Below are 19864 nucleotides of genomic sequence, written 5' to 3'. Positions count from 1 at the left end.
AATACAGCCAGGCTGGAATGACCTTTTTCATCGAAGCCCATGCCCCAGGGAACCTTCCCACAGAGACAGCAACCTCTGGCTTTCCCCATCAGTGCCACATCTCCCTCGCTTTTGGCTGAAGCCTTCTGTGTTTCTGCCTGCCACTCTCACACAGCCATCCTCCTCGGTCAGCAGTAACTCAACAGCTCTGTTCCTGATCTAGCTGCTACAAGCTTTTCCCATGACTCCTTACTCACTGACCACTCTGGCAGTACCCTTTTCCCAAATTCACTACCCCACCCCAGACAAAAATCTCCTATATCTCCCTTATGTCACTGCTTTGAAAGTCCTGTTGACCCTCTTGTCTAACTCTTCTGCACTGTGCAGGGCACTGAACTCTACCCAACTATTTCTCCATGAAGTTTTTGTTGAGCTAAAGAATATTTGTTAGAAAGTACACGTAACCTCAACTGAAAGAATGCAAGTATTGGAGAATCCACCGCAGCATTAGGTAAATTGTTTGGGCAAGCAATTAAGCACCATAATTACAGCTTCTCCTTTATGCCTGGCTTTAAATTTATCTAGCTCCACTTCCAACCATTGGATTTTGTTACGCTCCTGTCATCTGCATTACAGACCTGCCTCTCTCCCTTACACAGATCCTTTCAGAACACAGCCAGGTCATTGGTTAAATCAAATCAAAACATTTAAATTAAGTATCAATTAAACTCACTGTAAAGAGCAGACTTCTCTTGATTCATTCACGTACATTCACTCTGAACTCTCTTCAATTTTTCAGCAACCTTTTATGAAATGGTGGATGCTAGCAGAAGACCATTTTTTCAAGAATGGTAACTTAAAATATAAGGGGTAAAGTGATGAATAATATCAAAGACAAAAACCAGACTGAAATCAGCTGTGGCTGCCTGCGGTTCTGTTATCCTTCCTTCCGTGGAAGCATTAGTCATCACCTACTTTTGGAGGCAGAGGATAAAGACCGGACTAACCATGATAAATAACATTAAGAGCAAAGAGTGAAATCACGCCACATAAATAAGGAAAACAGTGTGCTCTGGTTCTATCATTAGGACAATCTTAATGCTGTAAGTTCAGAAAATTCTAACCATGAAAGAATACACCGCAGCAGAGGAACTGGAATCCACGAATCCCAAGATGAGACCACATTATCTAAAAATGTCAGACCAGGAATATCAATAGAAGATAATACCAGGTAGTAATAAAAGCCTGACAAGGTTTTTTATTCCCCCCTTTTTTTTTTTTTATGTGTGGGCATAAGTGCTTGTTTTTGCTTTTAATTACAGGATGTCGTTCACCTTTGAGAAGCAAAGGTAAAACAAAGAGGGTTCCAAGTCAATTTAGCCTCACATCAGATAAGCAATGGAAGGGTAGAATACCAATTTGTCTACTCTTGAAATTGTTGGTACATTCATCTCTGAGACAGGCTGGCTTTTCTGTGATTAGACTGTACCCAAATAAATCTTCATTTCATTTTCATATTTATAACATGGACCAAATACTCCTCGGATGTTGATGGACTTTGCCAAGACAGAAGAATTTGTCCCCGAGTCAATTAAGCTAATGCCTCATAGTGGGTAGCAAGTGTGTTTAACAAAAAACGAGCAACAACAGTCTGTGCTTCCAGACAGTCTGCTCTGTCTTCCATCCCACTCCTTCCTAAATCCACTGGCTTGATGCAGGTCCATAATGTTCTGCCTTAGTATTACCCATGCACAGTTAACCATCACTCCTGATGCCAAGGGATTGACCAGATACAGGGAGCCAGGACCTTGTTTGCTGACAGTAGATGCAACTGGAAGCCCTATTGCAGCTTCTCTCTGATTCTATTCAGGAACATGATCAAGACATCCCCTTCCCCAGATAACCCAAGTTTGTCTCCAAGGGCTTGCAAAAGCCATGTGTAGAAAGGCAGACTGCACTCTCCCTTCTCTTCCATCCATGTAAAAGAACTCAAAGAGAAAACTTTTGACTTTATTTCACCTTCCAAGTTTTAAAGATCAGCTCTAGCACTGAACTAAGGGGACACCTTTCATGATGCAAAATCATGCCACATATTGCCCCTTTCAGTTATTAGTGCAACTCACAAGACTGGATATTTCTACTCTAAGCTTATTTATCTTCATTTTTTTCGCCTGAAATTCCCAAAAGCACAAACCCAAATGCCCTGCTAAAATACAGTCCTTTGCTTTGTCCTCATCACCTCCACTCCACTAATTAGCCAAAAGCAGTAATTGAGGCTGACCAGAGAGATTTGCTCTTTACGGACTCCCAGAGCTGCTTGTTTCTCTTGGCACTGTTCCCCTTTGAATGCTAAATGAATTTTTTTCTCCATTTATGGCCGATGATCTCTAGCCATGAAGCTTTCCTGCTTCTTGTGGCCTCCAAAAGAGGATATAATGTCAAAATTCTGGTCTCATTAGAGGTCTTTAACCAAACACAGGAAGTGCCATAGGAACGCACAAACTCAGCCCAAGCTCTCCTGGGATGTCTTTCCCATATGGTACTACTTATCCTCATCAATTTTACATCATATGGGAAATTACGTGATTTGGGGAAATTGTGATTCCTTTTGAACTCCCTTAATCATTGTCGATCTGCACAACATCCCACCAAATTTAAGTCCTGTAATATTAACCAGTCCAAAGAAGCTCCTCCCTTAGACCCTCCCAGCAGCAAATTGACTCTGGCCCTTCGTGCTCCTCAAACGTCACATCAGCAACCAGAACTGCAAAGCCACAAGAACAACCGAGCACTGGGAATCCTGTGCATGGAGCTGATGTGACCCCGATCGCCAGTTAGCAGTGGAGAGCTAACAGGAGCCAACAGAGCCACCAAGCGACTCGGAGACATGATGAAGAAGAACGGAACATGCTAACATGCTGTCACCCTCCAGTGACTGCCTTCTTGACCACATGCAAACTTGATGCACATGGACTCCGACTCCTTGTGGCACACCTCTCCCTGAAATCAAGTTTCTTTGCTTGCACCCATTTTACACTGTTTCTGGACATTTCTCGATGCTTTGCTTTAGTCTTTCACAGCAGGTGTCAGCTGGAGCAAGTTTAAATCTTCCTCTCCCCCCAGACGAAGAGTTTCTTCCAACTGCCTGGATAAGGCAAAGTTTTGTATCTTCAGCTCAATCCCCACTAAATAAATAAATAAATAAATAAAATCAAAAGTCACTTATTCAGTTAAATAGGGCTGAAAGCATTCACCAATTTCCTGCTGTGGGACATCACTAACATAATCACAGGAATTAAGGAGAAAGAAAACTAGTCAGAGCACTGCCTGTGCCGAATTATTCCTCGAAGCATATAATCTAGTATCATCTCACTCCGGCTTTAACAGCTTCAATCACATTTCCATGGGATCCTCCAGAAGACCTGATTTAAATTCAAAGTTCGCCCTGCTTTGAGCAAAGGGTTGGCCCAGATGACCTCCAGAGATCCCTTCCAAAATCAATTATTCTACGACTTGAAAACCCCAGACTTCCAGCTGTGACTTTATCTGCACTCAAAAGGGTTTGCAGCAATATAGCTGTATCCCACTTAAGATATGCCAGCAATATCACCTACTGGCAATGCAACATTATATTCCTTATTCTCTGGTTGCAATGGTTTGCAAATGAACACAGCATGTATCCATTCTTTTAACTAAATAACCAATACTTGGAAAATAACTTTTTTTTTTTCTAGCATGGCTGCATCCACGCTTCATTTCTTGCCAGCAGATCCACGCCAGTTTGGTATGTAACTTTTGTTTTATGTACTAAGTCACTACAGCTACTACAATATTACTCAGACGTAACAGGAAGACAGCAAGTCCATAGTGGAGATAGTAAAGACATGATAGTAAAGAACATTCTACATGCTAAAAAGATACTTACTGTAGGTTAACCTGACCATGAATATAGTTCATCAGATACCAACTCAATATCACATTCATTCTTACACCAAAATCCTGCTTCTGGGACACTTTTGGTTTCAACCAAAAAGTTACCCTTTCTTAAGTTCCTTTCTTAGCTCCTTTCTCTCGTACCAGCTTCAATAGTGGAAAATGTAGAAGGGCAAACTAAACATAAAACTCCTTTTCTTTCCCAACGTAATTGCATTAGTAGTTTTGGGATTAGATGCAGGCTATTTGAATTTGACTGCTGCTGCAAAACACGCACATAAAAGCTGATGAACAAGATCTTCCTTTTACAGCCATGTCACATCCTGGTGTTGGATGACAAACTAGGCTTTAAAATCCCAATAAATTGAACTTGACTGGCCCATGTGCATTGAAACAAAGAGATAGTACTGGCTCCCTGGAGATAGATAGATCTATCTAATCCAATACAACTCTAATGACCGCATTACAGTTTCACCAGAGAGCAGGCTGATTCTTGACTTCTGTGGTATGAGAGAATCCTCAGCAACTCCAAACATAATCATATTGGATAAAACGTTAATCCAAGGCCTCAGCCGCTTGTGGTCACAACAAACCCCAGGGCAATTGCAATGGAAGAGGTAGACCTGGTGGCCTGCCCAAGATGCTTACTCAAATACAGCAAAGTTTGTGGTTGAGCCTTAAGAGCTGAGCCAGGAGGTAGCTCTGAGCCAGACAAATTTCTTCCAATTCTTAAAGCTTCTCTTCCTGATAACTTGACCTACAAGTTTGTGAGGGTGTTGCTGCACCACAAATAAAAGTTTGAGCTCGATGTTTCAGAACTTTGTGTGTAAAATGAGAGAGGAAATATATTAATAAGGACAGCAAAAGAACAGGCAGAATGACACAGAAAGGTTATTTTGGGAGTCTCAGACCATGAGCTCCCTTAAACAAATGCTTTCCCGCGCACTATTTATTTTCAAGATCCCTCTGCCAAAAATAGCTGCCTTTATTCCTTCTGTGCCCATATTCATTGTCTTGCCTATAGCACAGCTCAGTACGTGGCTTCCTACTTCAGCAAGGCACTGTCAAGCAACATAGAGCTTAGCCATCAAATAAACTGGTTAAGGGACTGGACTTCTCAAACAGTGGACACATACTGGAATCAGGTCTATCAAGACGGTCCCACAGAAGAGGAGAGAAATCAGGACAACAAGAGATGGCAAGGTTAAAACTGTTAGAGCAAGCCCAGGCTGTTTGGATGCTGATGCTGGCAGTAACCAAGAAGGAACCGTGCAGAACTAACATTCAGCTCAGCAGTGAGATATCAACAAAGACCCCAGTGGGACCAAATGAGACCGTGGCAGCATATTGACACATAGATAATTGTATCAGCTTTGAAGAACGCTGTGTGTATATGTCTCAGCCTGGGGAGAAACAGCAGGGATCTGAGCTCAGTAGAGAGTGGGAAACTGATAGAGAGTGAACAAGGAAACAGTGCAAAGCTTGAGGTCCTATCCAGCAAGGCTGGCGCAGGTGTAGGTGGAGTTTTTTTATTTACGATGGGCTCCCTGCACTCCTTTTCTAAAATAGCTGTGGTCACAGGAAGAGTCAGCTGCCGCCATCCCTGGAAGAAAACAGATCTGCAACTGGCAGTCTGAACCCCAAGCCATTGAGAGGATTTCTGTGAACGGAAAAGGAGCTGCAGCCCAGAATATGGGCACAGTACAGGCTCCACTCAAGAAGGATGCGAGCGCAGGGCCAACGTCGCTATAACCTTCTTGTGACACCTCAAGGAGCTGGCAGTATGAACCAGACTTTGCAACTGTAATAAAACTAAAAAGCAAGCAATTAAACCAATTAATGGGCAGGAACTGTGTCCAGCATGAAAATCTTTAATCCCTGATTCTTTTCCTCCTACCTGATCTACTTAACTTTTCCTCCCCCAGATACCAAGCCGTCCTGGAACTCACAGCCTTGAGTATGCCAAATCCCTGGATGATTTCTCCTCCTTCCTGAGCACTGCACCAACCTGTGCCTCGTTTTTGTCAGCTCAGCCCATGGCACCTTGCAAATAATCAAGGGAAATAGCCTTTTTCCTATGGAAAATCCTATATCCTAACCCACAAAAGAGTGATTGCTGCCAGATGCCTGGGAACTGATGCTGTGTAGAGATTGCTAATGGAAGCAAGATACCGGAGTGCACAAAAACTGTAGGAAATGAAGTACACAGACCCCTTTGTATAAATGGTCAGAAAAAAAGACTACATTTCTCCGAGTTTCACAACAACAGGTGATTTGACATCATCAAGACATAAGCACCCCAATGTATTCTTGTCTCCCTTTTGCAACATGAAGCAAAAATAAAGATTTAAGTCCTTCCTTCTTTAAGAAGGTGAACAATAACTCTTCTCAGTCTACTGTCTGGGATTCTCCTGAAGCAAGCCCATATGCAGTTTGCTTTACTGGCACACATTGGACTCATATTTGACCTGGTGTCCACTGCCAAGTCCAGGTCCTCTCATCAAGGAATAAAGAAGAATAAAAAGCATATTTTGAGATGGTGCCTAAGCTGGAGGAGCTCCAGAATGTCCATGGCCACATGGATAGGAAGGTAAGTCATACTGTGATGTTAGCTACCCCCATGCCATTTGCAATAAACACAACACAGACCTCACTGAGAAGATGGCTGTTCAAAGCGGGGTGTTCCGGAACCATGGGGAAATGGGTGAAGAGGAATATTAAGAGCAAAGGCATGCATGCCATGACATTCTGGAGCACATCAAGATAAAGCTCTGTTTTAGTAATCGTAGGGCTTTAGTTCTGCTCTGAATAGAAACTTGTGACTGAAGACAAGTGCTTGAGATTTGATTTTCAATTCTTCTTTGAAACTCATAAAACCACCGAGCACCAGCCTAGCAAACTGTTGCTCTTCCCTTTTAGCTCAGTGTCCATTCATTCAAGAACAGTGATACTCAAAGCTCTGGGAGGTAATTCCTCAGCTGGTGCAAACCACAGTGCCAGCAATGAAGTTAACCCAGCCAGGCATCCACACTGGCCTTGCAATTCTGCTAAACAAGCTCATCATACTAAAAAGCTAACTTGAATTCCTCCACCACTAGCACATTGGTGTCTTCTGTTTTTGACCACCCAAATTAATCGTTTGTTCCCCTTCCCAGAAATCAGTATGAAGTTTTGTTTTGACAAAACAGTTTCCATACTAGACTGGCCACATCGGTTCCCTAGATGTGAAATGGCTCAAATCTGACAGTCACCAGGAAAACACTAGTGCTCATCTATATTCACTGCACCTTCTAACAAGAAAGTGGGGGCAGGGGGTGGAAGAGAGGAAATGAATCATGAGCAGAGGGAATTTTTGGAGGGAAGGAAGAATCAAACTTTTAATGTATCTGGAGACAGCGACATACTGCTGCGTTTTAGCCACTGCTGGCAACTACTTGTGTTCTGCCTTTGAACTACGCCAGGGCAGCTGGGCCATGCAACTAGTAAGTGCACACACAGCTCAGTTAATCAAATGCCCTCCAATATTTGCTACTGCTGTCTCACAGGTCTAAGGCAAAGCATGTTCCCACGCACAACTAAACGCCTGCAAGGCATTTCAGCATGCCTTCGCTGTGTAACGCACATATTTCTCTTTCAAAGTAACACGGTTGCCAACACCTTAATCATTCCATGGGGACCTTCAACCCTGCCAGCCCCTTAAGAGCTTCATTACCTCCAGCACACTCCTGCAGAGCTCACATCCCAGGTGAGCTATATGAGCACAGCTCTCTGTCAGCTAAAGAAAGCAGACTGAACTGCAGGAGATCAGAATCTGTGCAAGTCAGGTCTAACAGCCTATCTGCCATCACTCTTTGTTCCCACAAGTTTGGCCTCGTTTACTGCGAAGTATCTAGGACAAAAGGCAAGACAGCAACAAGAAACCACCTTTGAGACCAAAATTATTGCATGTTTCTTTTCATGAGATCCTGTGGGAGAGAAGATGCTTGCTCCTCTGCATGGACTCTCTAAGGGGCTATGGTGACCAGCCAAATAACATTAACTGAGGCACCTGAGTTGCGTGTACATCCCCAAAGCTTTCTTGTTTTTAAGTTAGAAACTGCTGCCTCAAGTCATAAAAATACTATGTTTTGAAATTGTATTGATATGTCCTTGGCACAGAAAAAAAAAATAAACTGCAAATGCAACCAATACAGAAACTTGAGCTGCCCTTTGTTTCTGCAGGATTTAAAACACTAAGGGGAAAACCTAAGCAACAAATTCAATTGATCCATGGAAAGATGCAGTCTGTTAGGACTGGTATGCAGTTAGTACACCTATTTTGAAACTAGCTTGAGCACATGAAGGCATAACCTGCCGTTTCAAGTTTCTAGGTTGCTCCCATCCGGTGCCTTGAGATGACACTGCTGGAGATGTCATCCAGAGGAATCACCTCCAAGGCAAGTCTCTTTTTAAAGCAAACTACCTCAGGGCCATTTTTTGTGAAGCAGCACCACCAGGGAACAGCTTCACCTGCTCTCGTCATGCCAGCTCTGTCCTCCCTCCTCTGCAGCCCCCTCTACAAGCCATGGCCCTTCCAATTGAAGTTATGATCTAATGGCTCAAGATGATATACAAAAGTCATTTAATCATGCAAAGAATACAAACATGTGCACACATATATGCATACACATGTGCACATCCCTGTGTTTTTGATTCTACATCAATTGCTCAAGAAACCGGTAGAGGGAAAGAATAAGGAGAGAAACCAACAGTTGCTCACATGGATCAACACTTCCAGCCTCTCTCTTTTGCAGCTCATCTCACTCATACTTGTGGTTTCAACATGTGATTCACATTAGGACCCTCTGCTCTCCATTTGATGGTTCTGCTAAACAGATGTGAATTTATTTAGTCACAGAGCCTGCTCTTTACACTGCCTCTCTGTAGAACAGATGGGCTTGGTTATTTTTTTTCTCTTCAACAATATTCAGATAACGATCACACCCAGTGCACAGGTTTACTTGACGATTTCATATAAAAAGGAACAACACATGAACACAGACATGGTCTCATAGGAGCTCTCTTCAGCAGCTAGGATACACCATGAGAGGCAATAGTACTGATGGAGGATGCCAAAGTGCAACACCAGCAATGTCTAGAGAAGTCCATGATCTCAGGGACCCCTGAGGCCAGCCCTGTAACTGCAGGCAAATGAGTGATGCACGCTGCACCTAGCAGGGTCCAGAAGACACAACTCCACCAACCGCCCATCCCAAACAGTGTCTCCCCATGCGAAAGCTCTGGTGGAAGGGAGAGCTGAAGGGTAAGCTCCTGCAGCATTCATGGGGACAAGAAACCATGTGCATCTCCTGGGAGTCCTCAGCATGGTGAAATAGCCTGGAAAAGCTACTCGCTCCCTGTGTGGGCATTCTTCTTTCTGCACTAAGAGTGCCTTTGGCAATGGATGAAGCAGAAATGCACAAAGGCCCTCTCAGAGCAGAATAAGACTGCCCACATGAGAAGTACGCTCGGAACAGCTATTGCACTTTAAATTCACACCCTGGCTTTGTTTCACAATACTCTCCCTGTGCAGAAAGGCCCTAGGCTTCAGATTCAATTTCTGCCCATATTATCAATAGCTAAGCGCTGCTCCCATCAGAGGGCAGGATATGGCCTATAGAGGAGGCCAAAGTACAATCTGGGAGAAGGATGAGCTTCACACTTATTTTGCACTATCCTGTATATAGATGCGCCTCTATATTGCTTTAATTACTGAACACTGATGACTTCACCCTAGCAAATGGCCCTGGTATGTGGGTAAATGATCTCTGCTTTACCACAGAAACCAAGCACAGGATGTGTATACATGGCACACACAAATGTCATGCCCACACCTGTGCAAGGATCTAATCCCTTTCCAAAAGCTGCAGCCCTGTCCCTCAGTCACAGCTTTGCCCTCCACACACTGCCCACCTGTTACAAAGATCACCTCAGTTTCTAGGAGAATCTACTTAGGACTTTCATTAACTCACCAGGAAGAAAACATTTTTATATATGTATACACACACACACACACACAGACTTCAAATGTCTTTATATTAAAACTTGGGTTATCTGGAGAATGAGACTCCAAGTTTCAGAAGGGAAGCAAAAGTGGAATTCTGCTTGAAAGGCACCAGGGACACAGCCATTAGCACCCCTCCCTGGGGGCCCTACAGCTGAACATTTACAAGAGCAGAAGAATATGTGTGGCTTTCTTTCAGGGGGGCGGGGGGGGGGGCATACAATTAAGCAGTATTAAAAAGCTAGTAGGTATTAGGCAGCACAGTATTTTCAGTAAGAGAAGACTGGAACTGAAAAGGACAGCTGAGTTCCTTGCAGGGCAACAGGCACTTCCAGCTACAAAGCACCTCATGTCTTCTGAGAGTTTTTTCTTTTTTCTTTTTTTCTTGGCAAGTTCTGAGCCACCCCAGTGTAATTTTCATTCCTATTTATGATGGTGCTATCCAAATATTCTGTGTATGGACCATACAACAGCACTTCACTCTTTTGTACATCTTAGGAAGAAGCGACAAAGCAAAACACTGTGAAAGAGAGACTTTCATAAGCATAAAGCAAATTTATGTGCCCGATTCCCAGGGGCTGGTTGCCTAACCTTCAGTATGAGCCTTCAATAACTTTCTCTGAGCAGTCGAACAACGTGCTTTCTTTCCTCCATGTAAGTAAAATGAAATTCCCTCCCACTTTGCCCCACCTGCTCTGCAGACCTGGTGGGGCTGGTGCTCCTGCTGGAGCAGGACCGATGACAAGACAGAACATGGCATCAGAGAACAGGGCTCCCCCGCCATCCCTTCGGGCCATGTAGGAAATCTTTCTAGGCATCAGTCTCCACCTGCATCCTCCCTTCCTTGTCACCTCCATCCAGACACTGGGGACAACATTTAGCCCCTTCTTCACAACACTTTGAGCTCAGAGGCAAAAAGTGCTCTGTAAGGGCTATCCCACTGCAAAACGCACAGAGCCGACAGGCATCCAAAACGCAAAGTACAGATATACAGATTTCAGTGGAGGGTTAAAACTGCGGGGGAGCAGAGCTATCTCAGCTGGTGAAGGCTCATGATGGATAGCAGTGAGCTGTTCAGAAGAAAATTAAGAAAACATTTTGAATGCCCTCCTAAAAAGGAACAAATAGGTCCAACACTCCAACAGAAGGGGATTTTTTGCATCTCTGAGTGATAGTGCTTCGCTTTTATGGCCTGCGGCTGCTTGGGAAATTCAAAGCTATTTCTCTGAAGAATTCACTTGGACAAGCTTTATGGCTTTGATCAGTTAACTATTTTTTAATGCTAATCCACCCCAGTGATATTTGTCCTCCTTTTCCCCATGTGCACAGAAGCACAGACACAGACAAGTACTACACAAAAGCAAACATTAGCCAGATGAACAGCCAGGAACAATGACATCCAGAGCCCATAACCAAACACCAACTTCATTCTGTTTTATTCTTTTCTCTTCTAGCGGCTCAAGATCCTCTGGCCCAGTATGACCTGCTAATGGAAATTTAGGGATCAAATTTTGGTGCCCAGCAGGTATAGTGCTCACACAGTGGTCTGGCCACAACTATTCTCACGCATTTAAAAAATTTAAATGATTTCCCCTAAAAGTTGCAATAAAACATGTGGTTGAAAGGCTTTATTTGAAACTTAACACAAACCCCTGCAAGTAGCCCAAGTGCTGCCCCATCCTCCAGATGAATAAATAAAGGTGCAGAAATAGCGATTTGCTTACATTTATGAAGCAAAGATAAAAAAAGAGCCAAGAATAGGACTGAAGTTACCGGACACCTACCATCTCACTGGAATTGCTCTAACCTCCCCCACAATCTCAGCATCTGAGCACCACGCTAAGCAAAACTCTATTTACAATCTCAGCATACAAACTTGTCTCCTTGTTTAGGGCACCAAAGTCTGGAGATCAGTCCAACTGTGTACCAGGAACACAATGAGTATCTAAGCCAATACTCAATCATCTGTCATATTAGTTGCATCACTGTGATATCCTATGACAAATATAGCAGTCAGTACACCAAAAATAACCCAAAACCAAGTAAGGGACAGTCCTTGCTCTGCAGTACGTTTGGTATTCAGGGTGCTATCTAAACTTTGCTTGCTGTCTTTGGGTAACAGATTCAGGCCGTATTTCCCGTGGCAGAAAATTACACAGGCTGATTATCCTCCACGGAGAAGTGAAGAAATCCTGGAAGCAGTTTTCTGTCTCAATTGTTCCCAGAGCACAGGAACAATCTTTTAGCCCTCCTCCTATTTTCTGCTCAATGCCATCCACACTCAGTGGGCAGAATCCATCACGATGATGTCTCAGGTCTGGGTCCTGCAAACACTCACCCAGGTGAAACTTCACACGACTAGCCCTACAGACTTCAACTTGTGCCAGGCTTGAACTCAGCCACAAAGTTTTTAGAGGACAAAATGAACAGAACAAGATAGGTGAGAAACTTAGAAGTACCTGGGAAATGTTCAGTCCTAAGTAGGACCAGGCTTATCTCAACAGATAAACAAAGTGTTTCTGATGCACATTTCTTAACCTAGCTCTTTCAAAATTCATTACCAGATTTTTAAGGGAAATCAGGAAAGAGCAGCTGTACCTGAGAATTGTGCATCACAGGTAGAGCTCATAAGACAACAGATCATTTTCTCAAACTAAAAATTTCATTAGCATGGAAAAAAAAGACAAAAAAGGACAGACAAAAAAAGGAGGGGGACGGGGACAGGGGGGGATGGGACGGGACGACAACACAACACGGGACAGGGGACCCCACACCAGTTTTAAGAGAAAAATCTAAATGCTGATGGCTTTCTACCAGAGCCTGAAAGCATTCCCGTGCAAAACTACCATTCCAGCGCTGACAGCATTTGCAGGTGTGGAAGGCTGGTTTCCAGTTTCTGAAGAGGCCATGTCTACACACCCCTGGGCAATACCATCCCAGTGCATTGGGGACTCCCAGGCTGCACGGACTGACAAGACGTGGTTTGGCTACAAGACTGACCCACAATGAGGGGGAAAGGACTGGGTACTACATACCAATCCACACCCCTCCATGTATGCTGCAGCAGTAACTCCAAATATCAATTTTTCATCATTTTGACAACAAGTATTTTTCACCTAGGTACACACCCACACTCAGAATTATTCAATCAGAACCTTATTTTCCACCCAAAGGAGGTTTGATAGAAAATGTTCAATTTGCCCTAATCAATGGGGCTTAAGCATCAGTCAAAATATTTTCTTGAATTGACACCATCAGTGCCAGAGCAGGAGAAAAAGCTCTTTAGATGATCTGACTCCAAAGGCAGGTACTGACCTTTTAGTTGTGTTATTACTTTTTTTAATAAAGGTAACATTTAAAATATTGTTACTTTTCAGCCAATGCTGCTGGGTGAGAGGGAGGTAAGGGGGCTGAGTGCCTGCTGCAGAATTGCATGGCCAATCTTAGTATCGCTTAATTTTCAAATGAGGAATTTGGTAGTAAACAACCTTTTCCTTGTACACAAACATTTTTAATTTCATGCCCTGCTAATCATACATCTGTTAGAGCTCCTTTTCCATCCATTGCAGTAACGATAATAAAAGAAAAATCATCCCACTAACAATGTGTTTTTTCTAAAATGAAAACTGAATAATAATCAATTTTCCTCCACGGGATGAGGGAACGCAGCAAGCAGCAGCACTTGCTTGATGGAGGTGACAGAAAAGTGACACCTTCACATTCACCTTGCCAGTGGCCCTCGCTGCTGGCAGCCCCTCTGCCACCAGCCGTGTTTGCTTAAGAGCCTTTTTGGGACTGGCTTCACCAGACAGCTTCTCTCAGGCTTCCTGGTCGTCCACGCCAGGCACCGCCACCAGCAGAGCCTCTCGTGCCGTCACTGCCTCACCCACCTCCTTCCCCCCTTCCTTTCCCCTCTATATTCTCCTCGCCTCCTCTATCAGCAGGATATTACTGTGAGAGATGCTACAGCAATGCCTCCGCCTTCCCAAAGTTCTTTCCACCAGTGAGAGCCAGTGGGCCTCAGTGTACCAAACTTCAGATGTGTTCAGCGCCCTTACCTGTGCGTTCCACATACAAGAGCTGGCTAATGTGCTACTCAAAAGTGTGGTTACATATGTGATTACACCTCTGAAAACAAGCTGTTATCTCTTCAATAACGTTAGTGAAAGAGTTGAGGTTGTTATTTAATAGACATGCCCAGCTGAAATGACAAGCTAATCAGGCCCCAAGAAACACCCACAATCAAGATGACCATCTGATTTGACCTAAGGAAGAAATTTTTTGCAATGAGACACTGGAATGGGTTGCCCAGAGAAGCTGTGGATGCCCCATTGTTGGAAGTGTTCAAGGTCAGGTTGGATGGGGCTTTGAGCAACCTGATCTAGTGAAAGATGGCTCTGCCCACGGCAGGGAGGTTGGACTAGATGATCTTTAAAATTCCCTTCCAACCCAAACTTTTCTATGATTTTATGATTCTAAGATTTACTGTCTTGCATTGCCCACACTCCTCTTTTCTGGACTGCTGATACACAGCTTTTGCCTTTTTAGACTCCTCCTATTCCCACAGTCATGTTGGGCCAATTCCAAATCAGAAATATTGCACTTCTAAGACCTACACAACAGTAACTCTGTGAGATTTAATAAGCAACGGGAATCCATCTGAAGCCCCAGGCAATGTGGCACAAAGACATTATGGGCAGAGGTACATGGCTCTGCTACACCTGAGACTCCTCTCTTGCCACCAGCCTTCATATTGGCATGCCAAACCCTCTCCTTCCAGGGGCTGTTTTCTAAAGCAGAGTTATCTACGTAAGTTCCCCCTCATCTTCATCAAGAATCACAATTGTTTGAGTAATCGGCTTTAAGGAGACTTGCGAGTTAACTAACATCAATTAATTACTCCCATTTTGCAGATAAGCAAACAAAAGAATAAAAAAAGGGAAGTACCGTGGTCTAAATTCATAGAGGGGAGTTCAGGGCACAAACACACTCCTTGACCTGGGTCCAGAGTAACCAAAGCCACTGGGGAGACAACCCTGGCATCCCCAGTCCCCTGCCTCCTCCTCCTTCAGGAGGAACACCAACCCTGCCCTTCACAACAACCCCTTCAGCTCACACAAGGATGCACAGGCAGCCTTGAGATCTTTATTTTACTTGTCCCTTCATGCTAATGCTATAGGGATTAGAAATGTTACTGTAAAAGCCAGCTTTTTATTACTGAAGAGACAGTTTTACCCCAGCTGCCCCAAATGTAGAGTTATACCTGGAAGCATCAGCACTGCTCGGTCAGGGCTCATTTTCACCAGCGCTACTGGCTGAGCCCCAGCACACAGTAGGCTTGGGGCAAACAGTGGGGACACAAGGTAAAGGCGATCCAAACCAGGCTGTACCTAAGACTAGGTGACCACGAACAGCATGAACCCAGGCACTGATATACCCCATCTGTCAATACGCAAAAGCATTGAGCTCTGGATTCTTCCGACCTCTAATCAAAGTGCATTCAGTCAAACAACTGTACCAGAATTAACAGTGAAAAGGGAGGGGGAAGGAAAAAAAAAAAAAAAAAAAAAGACTTTGTTGAGCAAAAGTACTCTGAGACACATTTGATGTAATAGTCATATGATTAACAAACTGTCACATCAAAGTTTTCTGCAAAGTAGGAACATTCTGACAGTTCATATTTTAAAAACTGACATTTTGATTCATTACTGTAAATAGCACTCTGTATTAAATATTGTGACAAGGCATACAGTGTATTTTTTGAGGTCTATAACATTTAGGAAGTACTGGATTTTTTTTTTTTTAAAGCATGTATAATATCAAAAGCAGTTAAAGCAGAACTCCAAGAAAGCTTCTAGAGGAGAGAATCATTATTTCTGAAATAACCTACTTCTTTGCTGTCATCTCAAGCACTGCTGGGAACTTTGGCCCACAAGGATCTTAATGTACTGTTTGCATAATAAAATAGGGAATTGTCTCGCGGAACAAAAGAGCTATAAGGAAAGTGGCTACATTAAATAATGTAAAATTACTCCATAGCAAATCATCCCGAAGTTGGCATAAGAGGAAGAACACTAAAAGGTGCTGAATTACCACTCAGAATATCTGAGAGTGCAGGTTCATAACCAAGATAAGCACAGCGACACCCAAATGACTGTCCAAGCGTGCACCTTGCTTACCCCCTCAGTCTCTAGCCACATGTTTTGCCCCTCCTCTGCCTCATCACCCACACCTGTAAAGGATAAAAGTGACTTTACGGACAGAAATGAGGGTCAGGGACACACAGACAGCTGGACCACCTCTTCTAGCAACAGTACAAACTCAGACTGGTTGAACCTGCTCATGAAACTGCCTCCTGAGTTCAGTTATTGCCCATCTCCTCAACACTCAGAGACCATTACATCCTTCTCAGCGGCTCTGCTTTGTCTATTTAGACCGTGAGCTCTTACGGACTGGAGGCGTCTCTCCCGTGCACGCCTGCGCAAGGAGACCTCAGCCAGTCCCCTAGGACCCGCTGAAACCCACGCGTGGGCATAGAGCTGCTACCACCCCTGCAAGCCAGCACAGCCGTGCCCATCGCAGGCAGAGGCAGGGCAGGCAGCACTCCCTCACTGCCAGGGCGAGTAGGAAAGGCTGCCCAGACAGAGCTATCGAGGACTTCTCTTTGCACAGGGATCCACAGCACAGCAGCTCAAACTGTAAGGATGCTGTGAGCCACCAGAACCAACCCACCAACCAAGACCACTTAACCGCCCCCATCACTCCTCACTAAGTCCCTCCCAGTAGGTGGGTCCCTGCCCTGGATCACCAGTATCAAGGCAAACAGGACTGGGTCCAGAAGCAATAATGCAAATGTTTTGCATTTCCTTAAAAGGAGCCCGTGTGATAGAGAAATTAAAAATAACAGCTCCAGCTAACAGAGAAAGACCTGATAGAGCAGCAGACGGAAACCAGAGGCTGCCTAGCCTGTTTGCAAGATGCTCAGGTGTTATTAGGACTGCAGTCAAGGGCTTTAGAAAGAAAAATGGTTACCATTACCATTACCTGCAGCCAGCTGCAAGTGGAGCTCTGGGCTCAGTCTACTGAGAAAATGGATATGCTGCCATAAACACGAGCCTGAAGCCTGGTCCGGGACATGGTGAGGCAGTCACGCACACCAAAGATGGATCACAATGCTGTCTTAACAGGGGTCTGATCCAGCACAGCCTGCGTTTCCCTAGGAGCAGCTACACACCACTCACATGCTGGAAATCTCGTGGATGGGTTTGCATGCCAGCAAGTGTGGTAGTAGTAGTGGTCTAGCCAGACATCCAAAACATATTGGCACCACTATAATTTGTCCATTCACCAATATGTTTTCCTAAAAATGCCCATATGCTTTTCCTGCAGTTCCCATATGCTTTTGCAAAGAGAAACAAAAACATTTTGTTAGTTGTGAGCAATTGATCGCCCCATATTTCACAGAAGTCAAGTAGAAAAACAACAACAAAAAAAGCAGTCAGCTGCTTCCCCCTCCCTTTCCTCTCTGTTCACGGAGGGAACTGTGAAGAGCAGGAAAAAAATTCAGCCCACAGCAAAATACACATGCAGCTCATTTTTTTGCACTGCAAGATATTCTAGGAATTACAGGAGGAATCTTCATTAAAAACAAGCTATCAAAGATCTGGCAGCCGGTGGCATAACAGACAGTAATTCCGTGTTGGGTGTTCAGCTCCATGTTCAATGCTAGCTCGGGTCCTCACCACGGGTAACGCAGCCCACAGGAATCCAGGCTCCCAGAGAAGCACATTAAACGAGCCTGGTGGGGCGGACAGTGTGATAAAGAGGTTACAGCCTTTCCGATTCACAGGACAGCTCATTTGATGCCAAATCTCTCTATACTTGCAGGTATAAAGCCCCCACCCACACGTAGGGCTTCCCAGGGAGGTGCTGCCTTGCTAATGCAAATCCCAAAGCAGCGAGGGTGTGAGGGGAGCAGGCAGGCTGCTCAGTTCAACTGGGGGCAGGCACGTGGGTGCACGAGTATGCGTGTGTCAAGGCTGGAGCATGTGGGAACCGTAGCTGTTTAGAGACTCATTAAGAAATGCGGCAGACCCAGGGCCAACGTTCAAAGAGGAGCAGCGTGAAACATTTCTCTGGAGAAAGATTAGCACATGTTCTTCTTTACACAAATAAAATTAAAGAGAAAATCATAATATGGACAAATCAATTAACTTCTGAAAAGCCAAGGGCACCACATACAAGAGCAGATGAGAGGGGAAGAGCTTTGTTACAGGGACACTGAAGCAGTGCATAGCCTTTCTTCCCTGGAAAAGAAATTCAGCTATTGCTGTATGAAGTTCTGATGTCTGTCTTCATCCTGCTCACTGTTATGGGAACACAGCTGCTTCCTTCCCAAAATGGCCGTGCACATACCTGCATATGGCTATAGCCCTATGCACGGAGAGCTTGGGATCATCTTTGTGAAGACTATGACAAGACACGAGGGCAGATGCAAAGGACTACTGTAGTGCTTGACTTGCCTTCTACACAGGACACCCAGAACAGCATGCACCCTTCTACCAGAATAAAGACTTTCTGTGACACAGTCCCATGTTCTACAGTTCACCAGCAAATTTAACCAGGAATGCTCTTTGCAAAGTTAGCACTTCCTTACAATGATCTAATCTCACACAAAGCCTAATGGGAGGACAGATGCAATAGGTCAAGAGCCCAATTTTTCACAGAAACAAAGCTGAAGAAACAGTCAAGAGAAGAGAAATCAATCTCTTGCACAGGGCACAGAGTAAAAAACAATTTGTCGGAGATGGCTTGCTTGGCAAGATACATTTTATGATATGTTTTTGTCCTGACAGAAGTTGTAAGCACCTGAACATCTGACTTCACCATTCACAAATATATTGACGCTGTTGCTTAAGCTTTGAATAGAAAGCAAAACTAATGCTGTCTCATTAGTTAACAGTCTATAGGGATGGGCTTCTTCCTAGATTTCATATTTACAACAACCCACTGGGACAGTTTATTAGACTTAGCCAGGAAAGCTGCCACAGAAAGAGTGAGACTAACAGAAGAGCTGCCATTAATCTTCCATAACCCAGCAACTGGGAAGACCAGGCCTTGAACCAAATTCTACTCTCTTGCTATTAATCTCCTGTCCTCTACTTATTAATCCCTTGTCTGTCTTTGTCTTTCAACATTTATTAATCTCCCCAACTGTTTGCAGTAAACAGGATGCTGAAATCTCATCTCCAGCTAGCCATAATTTACGAGACAAAAAAAAAAAACCACAAAAAATAAACCCAAGAAGAGGGTAAAGGAAGAAAGGAGGGATGTGCATTGCATATCGAAGGGGCAGAACAAAAGTGCCGTTATATTCAGGGAGATAGCAGGCTAAAGAAGAAGCACTCTCGATTTTGGCGTGCTGTACAGACATCTTAACGATTCTCAAGTCAAGTAACATCAAGGCAAATGAAGTAACTCCACTAGTCAAAACCATCAGGGTAGCGGAAGAAGAAAACCCAGCACACACCCTCCCACATGGCAACGGGTTGCTCTGGACCAATGCTGGCTCACAACGCGGCCCCCAACGCATGCACCATGCATGGCCTTCTGGTGCTGCCACCAGGCTCAGGAAAACACCACTGCAGCAAAGACTGCCCAGAGCCATCACACTCTCCTAAGGCACATCTCCTCCTGGAGAACTTCATGGCCATTGAGCTGTTATAGACCAGCTAGCTATCCCTGTTCATGTTATCCGCTTCTCAACAGGGCTGCTTGCTCCTTTCTTACCCCAGTTGCCATGACTTTGTAGCACCTCTAGCACCTCTTTTGCCTCCTGGGATGGCACAACTGAGAGAGGCTTGAGGACAGACCTACTGCCCTGACACTGCTCCTTTTTTGCAGTCTTAC

The 19864-nt window shown here is 44.3% G+C and overlaps 1 protein-coding gene across 11 annotated transcripts in view; it reads right to left on the bottom strand.

The window, feature by feature from the left end:
• LPP (LIM domain containing preferred translocation partner in lipoma) overlaps nucleotides 1-19864 on the bottom strand; it is a 351697-nt gene that overhangs the window by 226102 nt on the left and 105731 nt on the right. The gene's annotated exons all lie outside the window — the stretch shown is intronic.

The sequence above is a fragment of the Platalea leucorodia genome, assembly GCF_965183815.1.
Source record: "Platalea leucorodia genome assembly, chromosome: 8".
NCBI classification, from domain to species: Eukaryota; Metazoa; Chordata; class Aves; order Pelecaniformes; family Threskiornithidae; genus Platalea; species Platalea leucorodia.
Note: the sequence above shows the minus strand (reverse complement) of the source record. Positions and strands in the feature narration are given on the sequence as shown.